Source organism: Lissotriton vulgaris, chromosome 1_1 (genome assembly GCF_964263255.1).
Source record: "Lissotriton vulgaris chromosome 1_1, aLisVul1.2, whole genome shotgun sequence".
Lineage (NCBI taxonomy): Eukaryota > Metazoa > Chordata > Amphibia > Caudata > Salamandridae > Lissotriton > Lissotriton vulgaris.
The window spans coordinates 1,416,056,749-1,416,065,189 of NC_141685.1; the positions used below are offsets into that span (position 1 = coordinate 1,416,056,749).

General features: G+C 40.3%; 1 long non-coding RNA gene across 1 annotated transcript; it reads right to left on the reverse strand.

Moving 5' to 3' along the window:
• Positions 1–617: 617 nt before the first annotated feature.
• Positions 618–8,236, reverse strand: LOC147750623 (uncharacterized). Its single transcript, XR_015310140.1, has 3 exons — positions 8,150–8,236; positions 5,188–5,219; positions 618–646 (listed from the first exon to the last, which is right to left on the reverse strand). It is a non-coding gene; the product is annotated as an uncharacterized LOC147750623 (long non-coding RNA).
• Positions 8,237–8,441: the final 205 nt, after the last annotated feature.

Here is an 8,441-nt window from a genome sequence, read left to right on the forward strand (position 1 = left end):
TTCCTTTTCTGACATTTTGATGAAGAAGTTGGTGTCATGGAAGGAGGTCTGGCTTTAGGTAAGATTTGAGTGCTTTCCTGTTTACAGCATGGCCCATGCCCATTAGTCTGCCACTTTGCCTCTAGGCCACCTGGCATGTGTGTTGAGCTGGACCTATGAGCTACTATGATGACAGTGGTTTGCAGGCCATTGGGAAGGAAGGAAAAGTTTGCACGAAACTGGTCCTGGAGTCACAAGGAAGAATGGGAGTGGCCAGGCACATGAACACAGCCACAGACTACAAGGGTGAAGATGCAACTCCAAGCACGACTACGCTGACAAACCAGTTGCCAGTTGAGATGCATCCCATGTGTCAACGTCCCCAAATTACTGCCACAGGACACAAAATTCTTCTGTACTACCGATGTGCATTTCTAGAGCTCCACCAACACAAAAACAAAGCAACAATAGGATGAAGCTTTTCCAATGTGCAGTGTATCTTCACTTATGTACACTGGCCTTGATTGCTTAGAGACGGGGCGGCATAGCCAACTGAAAGGCAAACATTCATCAGGCTGTAAGCAAACTCTCTGATTCATTATTTAGGTTAAATAAAATATTGAAATAAAATGTGCTTTACCTTGGGTTGGTGCAGGTGTGGTAGGTTCTAAAATAAACAACAAAGGGATATGTTAATTAGTAGAGCAAAACTAAAGTCAATAATTGATCATGGCAGATTTCATGCCTTAATTCCCATCTCAATGAAGACTAATGACATGAGAACGAGATTCCAACCTATAGTTCACATAGTTTTGATAGGTTTGCAAACTAAAAGTAAGGATTAAATAGATATCTTCTTATAGCAAAAAACATTTTTTTCCCATGATCTTTTTATAATTTATTATAAAATCCAAATGAATCATGCCTTACAAGATGTCAGAATAACCTCTGAAAACAGTTTTCAGAAAGTATGTTGCAAAAGTGAATTTTTATCTCTAAAGTATAATTTCACTGTATTTTAAATTGTTATCACAGTCGTTATTAATGTACTTTGTTTGCCTAATATTTCTTTTGATTCATGTAACATTTTCCAGAAATGTGAATGCTTAGTACCCAAAACACTATTACTAATATTTGACTCAATATATCAAATTAGTAATGATGAGTGGTCACTGGTACCCCCCTAAAGTATGGAAGGATAAGTGGGACTCACAGGTTTTTCTTTAGAATTAAAATGCGTTGGTAGAAATTCATCAGCATAAAGCTGCCCAGTTTTATTCCTTTCTTTGAACCCAGAGGTATTGAATCATTGTGGCTAACAAACTGCAATTTATGTATGATGTCCTGATAAGTCACTTACACTCTCCTAGGGGCCCATGTAGGTGTACGACTGAAGTGACATTACGTCAGAATACTGGGAGGTATGAAATTGTAATAACTATAATTTTGTGAGGTTACTGAAGATCGAAGACTGATCTGTGACACGCAATGAGAACTTTAACTCAAGGCACTATCATGTACTGCTTATGACCTCACATACATGCATATGATATCACTGATGACATTTTAAACCACATCAATAGAGACAAAGCCAGGGCCATGACTTTGCTCATTTGTTTTAGGGTTCAAGCCTATAATAACTGATAAAACTCCATTGAAAGTTCAACAGCCCTTACCAGTGATAACATAAAAACACTGATAATCACCTGTACAACCCCAAACTAAAATGCCAATCCAAGAAATCTGGTCTAAAGTTATTATTCATGAGTTTTGTTGTTAATGGATATTACTAAAATATTGTTTCTTCTTCCTTTTCTTTCTTCCAGTTTTGTGTGCTTGGATTAAAGGTGGATGGTTTAATAGCATGGTTTAGGTGTGATCTAGTTATTTGATACAATGTTGAGAATCTGGCAATATTATAATCATATTGGATGTTTCTGAAGTGTTTAATTCTTTCAGTGATTGGCTGGCTCATAAGAATCTTGGCCAATATGTACTATCACATTTACCCACAAAATAGTTAAACTACTTTGATACATCAGCCCATTTTTAGGTCGAGCCTATGGCAGTGCGCATAAGCTGCATAGGAAATATGACCTCTTGGAATCACTTCAGCTTTAGTAGAAGCTTCTGCATGTGGTGCTCACATGCCATTGGCCTTTGTGTCTGGCTTTAGCACGTAACTGGCCAAAGGCGTCTGGAGGTCCCAGCTTCTTGTGAAATGTTCACTCCCAGAGCGTTTTGCTCTCAGGAGCCAGCAGCAGCGCACAGGAACATCTGGTTTTAATCACCATGGCTGGGCGTGTCTGTTTATACAGTGGCGTGGGAATGCCTGTAAATCTTGTTTGTACTTGACATTTGGTTTAAAACGAGCTTTGACGAGACCGTTAAGCCAGTTTAAATGTAATGCATTGGGCTGTTTGCAAAGTCTGATACAAAAAAGTGCTATTTTTGCAAAGCAACTACCAGTCCGCTTTGAAAGTTGGAATATTGTTTTCTTTTAAAACTTATCACTGCATCCACTCGTAAAATGTGACTTGTTATGCAGTAGAAATGAGAGTTGATGTTTCTCGTACGCAAGCTGTTCTTTCGCACATTGCATCACACTGCCCTCTAGTGGGGTCCGCATGCACGTGCTTTCTGCAGCTCTCATTCTCTGCTTGCTTGCTGTCTGCCAACATGCTCAAATCTTTATTGAATTCAGAAATCCAAATATCTAATTAAAAAAGAATGTAGCTGTGTCTTCGAAGCCTCGGTCAGCCTAGCAGTAAGGCATGACCATGCCATCTGATCGTTTGCTGTTCCATTATATCTAGTATTATTCTTTACTTGTCAGCTTTGTGTTATCCTAGCTTACCAGTTACTCGTATTGTTACTGATAGTAGCATAGATAAAGCATTTCTCTCAGAATTTCATGTATTTTACTTGAACTTCATTGTCATTCTTATGGCCATACATGTCACATATGGCGAGAGGGAGGCGCCATGAAATAAAAATGGACTGGTTTGTAGCCGGAAAATAAACGAAGTCTCTCACTGTGTGCATGAAATCAAAACGTTTTTTAAATTTTGCATATGTCAGTATTAATCCCCTCTCTGACATTTGTGTCGCTACCATTACTGTGGAAAGTGTACATTTCTGTAGGTAACTGGTACAATATAAGGAAGTCATTGTTCTGTTTAGCAGGCTAAATACACTTTTTAATGTAAAAGGCCCCAGGAAGCCTGCACTTTTTCAGCAATATTTGCATGTTGTTTCAGTACATAAGGATTTCCATTTACCATATTTTTTACTTTTAACTTCTTCTTTTTATGTTGGACCGTACTTAAGTTTGTGAACTGCCTTTATTTTTAAACTACTTAGAAAACAAGCATTGGCATAGGCAATAGGTCTCGTCTTTGGAACGTTATAAGTATTTAGCCGGAGCTATTGGCTTTTTGCCAATGTTTTTAAGCTATGCTCTAAAGCAGCATGGATGCTGCACAGCATATTGCTTTAATACATTGGCAAAGCCAATAGCTCTGGATAAACGTGTATAAGGTGCCAATGGCGAGACCTATTGGCTATGCCAATGCTTGTTCTAACAAGTTAGGACTGATAACAAGCAGACTGCCAAACACCCCAGGCTTTTAACATTCAAGGCAATATTAAGTGACAGGTGCCTGTGAAAGAGTGTTGTCATCATGCATATGGGATAGTGGTGAAAAAATGACACAAGACACTCCACATGCCAACGAAAGTCATAGCTGATGGGTGCCTCATTGTTATGTGTGATACCTGGCTTTTAACCAACTGCACTTTACTACTGGGGTTCTGAACCAATGATTACAATGTTGGCAGCAAAGTGTCAAGTCCCAGAACATAATGTGATGTCTGTGAAAAGGTCAGGACGGACTTAAAGTGGTACAAGTGCCATGGGGACACTTGGCAGCTTTGAATGTCCACACAACATTAGTGACACCTTAATGTAGTCAAGCTAAGAGTGCCGAAAAGCTGTGGCAAATATGCTTAAAGCATCAAGTTTAAAGTGCCTTAAAATGCAAGGCTACATATTAATGTGGCTTAATTCAACATGCTACAGGTTTCCCAAGATACTGTGCTGTTGGCAGGATTGACCACCCTACAGTGTCATGATATTCAGCAAAGTTGATGAATGAGCCCCAAATGTGTCCACTAAGTTGTTTATTAAAACATTTGACTATAGTACTCGTACTTTTTTACTACAGTAATAGTCCCGTGAACTAGATAGCCCTGACAAATAGAGTACCTGAGCTAATGAGATGTGAGAGAGAGTAATGATATGTGAGTGTGAGAGTGCAATACACTGGCTTTCCATGCTTGAAAACAGATCTAACCTACGTCGATTGGACATTCTGTAAATGAGAAGACACTAAATATCCTGTATTACTTTTCATTTAAATTAAATGTGTACTTTTTAGCAATCACTGCAGTACATACATTCGTTGCAAACACTGGAAAACACAGTTTCTTTGTCTATTTTGGTGGTTTGTCAGGGGAAAACACTGACTATCACTGAATTCCAAAGGTTTTGAAAACACTGAGAAAACACCAGAGCAATTCACAAAAAATAAACATGAAAACAGGACAGCCTAGCCATGAAATATGTTCTTGTTTTGTACTGAGCTGGCAGATTACAGAGATTTTAAGGTTTCACTTTTGAAATGAAACAGCTCTTCAACTGTGCTTTTGCAGTGCATTTCTGAAGTGTTTTCACATAGAAAGGGAAAAGTGAATGTGTTACACGAAGCTCAATCTAATTTTATTATGTATTTTAGGGAAGGTGGATGGGTGGATATTTAAGCCCATGTTTCACACAATAACGTAAACCACTGTGGCACAAAATGTGGGCTGCCTTAGGCCACGCTGGCTGTTTACAAGCACAAGGACCACAGCACCTTATATTTTCGCAATATCTCCATGTGTAACCAGATAAAATAGGAAAGTACAGTAGAATGCAACAACACTATGGGCCATATGTATCAACACATTTCTCCATAGACACAGAATGGGCAAAACCCTTTGATACATCTGGCCCTAAGTACTTAAAATACACACTCTCTCACAAACATTCCAATTTTAGTTTACATTCCAAATAAGTTCAGGCATCATTCTTGCATCAAGATAAAGAGTGCTTAAAGATACATAATATTACGTTTTTCTTAATTATAAATGAAAAGATATACTCACTTTCGCAAACGGTGTCATTGCATCTATCACCACTGTGTAGAATGAAAACACAAAAATAAATTTAGAGCTACAGGTTAAATTGCATATCATCAATAAAAGTGGCATTACATGGTTGTGTAATTGTACATCCAAATAACAATTAGTCGATAGATCGGAAGGAGAACGAAACAAAAGAAAGGCTGAAGGGAGAGTGGTAGGAGAAAAAAAGAAGTTGCATTCTGTGTGTAAATTAACTGGTGACTGATACTAGTTGTGGAAGAAGACATGAATAATATAGTTTCAAATATATTTGACACTTCTAAGGAAACTGCACTCTTTTAAATAATCAAAACTATGGCAGCAGAAAAGAATGAAACACATAAGAGTGCATAAAAATACTAAGTGAAAGCCATTGAATGCATTTACTATCCAGAACAAATGCAAATAAAACAGCAGTTGCAGATAAGGATGGCTTACTCTACACAAAAAACACAAGACAAGTATAAGGTGGAGACAGAATACATTTTTTTTATTTTGTGACCTTGAGTAAAGAATCTTTCCCCTAGATCCCAGGGCCCTAATAGCATAAATGCCTAACTGGAGACTCTCATTGAGGGCAGGTGCAACAGTTTCATAACATAACGTGTATTTGTAAAGTGCACGCTCAGATGTTCATTGTTACCCAACGGTACTCATTTTATTGACCTCAATGAATGAAAGGCTGATTGGACCCATCGGGATTTGAACCTGTGACCATCTGGTTTGAACACAGGCCCCTGCAATGGACGCATTAGTCCACTAAGTCAACAGACCCACATGGATAGAAACTGAGCGCTGGGCCACTACGGCTAGATGTGGTAGTAAATGCAGAGAACAAGAACGTTTATGGCATGACAAATCTATGGTATTTGTAGAAAAAGAAAGTGCCTTTGTGGGTTGGAAACTAATTTATAAAATACCAACTTCTAGTCATAGGCACTCGAAGTAATAATAATAATAATAATCCACATTTGTAAAGCGCGAACATTCACCCGTAAGGGTCTCTAGGCGCTGGGGGCCGTCAGGAAGATTAAGCAAGCTATTGCCCAGAGTCACATGGTGCTGGGCTAACCTGCCGCCGGAGCCAGGGATCGAACAGTGATCCCCAGATTCCAGCGTCAGTCGCCCTGGCCGCGGCGCCACACCTCTCCCTAAGTAGGGTAGAGAGGGCTGCTGAAGCCACCGCCCCTCCCTCCATAATACCATGATGAGGTTCAGACAGAGAATGTTCAATAAAGATGCATTTTAATCTTGTCATGTTTCATGTGGGTTCAAAGATAGAGGTCAAATGTCAGACTCTGTTTTCTGACATATTGCTGCTTATTTTTTTAACATTGAGATTGGTGTTTTCTTTTTTTTCTGACAGAACATTGAGAGGTTTTTGCACAGTGAACTATGTGACAATCTCGCAGGGGTACAGACAGTGTGGAAGGATAGGCTGTCTGAGTAATAAATATGCACTAGGAAGACGAATTACTGATAGGATTACCTTGATGGAAGGGCACTGCAGTTAAGACTGCCATGTATTACTTATGTACAGGCATTCCAATTTGATAAAGCACTTTTTACATTACTGCAGGCGGGTGCTACAAATGTAGTCGTATGTGGTCGCTATTATGACGCTAATAATATTAGTACTGAACATCAGCGCTTATTATAGAAAAGGTGGAGCCACCTGCTCCACCCTTACCCATTTGATCTTTTCCCAATTAATTGCAATGCTAATACTGTGAGTAAACCATTGTACCTCTATAGTGATATTAACAATGTATCATGCCTCGAATTCAGAGGAATTGCTAGGTAGTTTTTAAACAGATGGATCCCACGTGGCAGGTGGCACTTTTAGAAAAGTGATAGGGAATGTAGCATCATATATGTGGCTGAGTGTTCATGACGTAGCAGCACTGACATATGTCCCATAATGCACTGACATCATGTATGTCCCATAATACACTGACATTATGTATGTCCCATATTGCACCGACATCATGCCCCATAAGCATTGGAGTGAGGGAGTAAATTACACTATTCCCAACCTGCACTAATCCTCTGACTTGTATTAAAGATTGTCCACCTGGACACCCTACAAGGGCATGTTACAATGTAAAGAATGGCTCTGCCGTCTGAGAAAATGTCTGACACTGCGTGTCTCTTCCTGTGAGTATGCGCTTTGACGTTCTGAATGATTTGGAAGTACTGCTACCCTAAGGGCCTGCTCTGCGAGGTGCCAATTTTAAATGACCTTTCTACAATCACATCTATAAATCTCCTCAAAATGCTCTTCAACAAGGCAGGGGCAGCTCTAGGCTCATGGCGGCCCTGGGCAGGGAGCGTAGGTAGGGGGCCCCGGAAGAGGTGTCCGGGCGGGGCAGAGCCTCCCAGAGCTCAGGAACCAGGAGGAACGCAGGCGCGGAGGCCAGTGAAGAGGGGGGGGGACCGGGGTCAGGGTGTTTGGAAGTGGAACAGAGCCGGAGGCCGCCAAGTCCCTGCCAGGGGCCGCCACACAAATATGTATCCATCCTCTGAGGATTATTATATTAAGGATATATATTGGCATGGGGGCCCCTGGGGTTTGGTGGCCCTGTGCAGGTGCACAGCTTGCACATGCCTAAGGCCGCCCCTGAACAAGGGTCGGAGCCTGGAAGCGGGATTTTACGAAAGTCAGAACGTTTCTTTAATATGCATTCTCTTTTTCATCCTCATATGTTGTAATGGCATCCGTTTAATATAACATCAGCGCCTCAATCTATTCACATATTATAAGAAAACAAAAATAAACTGCAAATGTATAACACTGAACCCATTCCTTAAAGACCTAAGAACATGGCACTATGAAAAGTCATCAAAAAATAAAGCAAATTGTTAACTAGGACAACGTGACCCCTGTCACTTCATTTCAGCAGCCTACGAATCACTTCAATATTTCAGATCATAGGTACCGTACCAGTCAGTGGGGCAGCAGTTGGGCACACATTTCATGTTGTCCTCGTCGAGGTATGGCAAATCAGGAGGGCATTTGGCAAAGCAGCCTGCGTTGACAGAGAGGGCAGGATTGAACACGTAACAGTGAAAAGATCGCACGGATTACAGCTATGACTTTAAACATTTCCGAGTCCTAATCTTTCATAAACAGCAAAAAATGTGTTACCAGTTACCCCTGCACGCACAGCACGATCCAGTTAACCTGTTAATCAAAACTGAAGAGTAGTTACTTATTCCTAAGCAAATACGTGTTG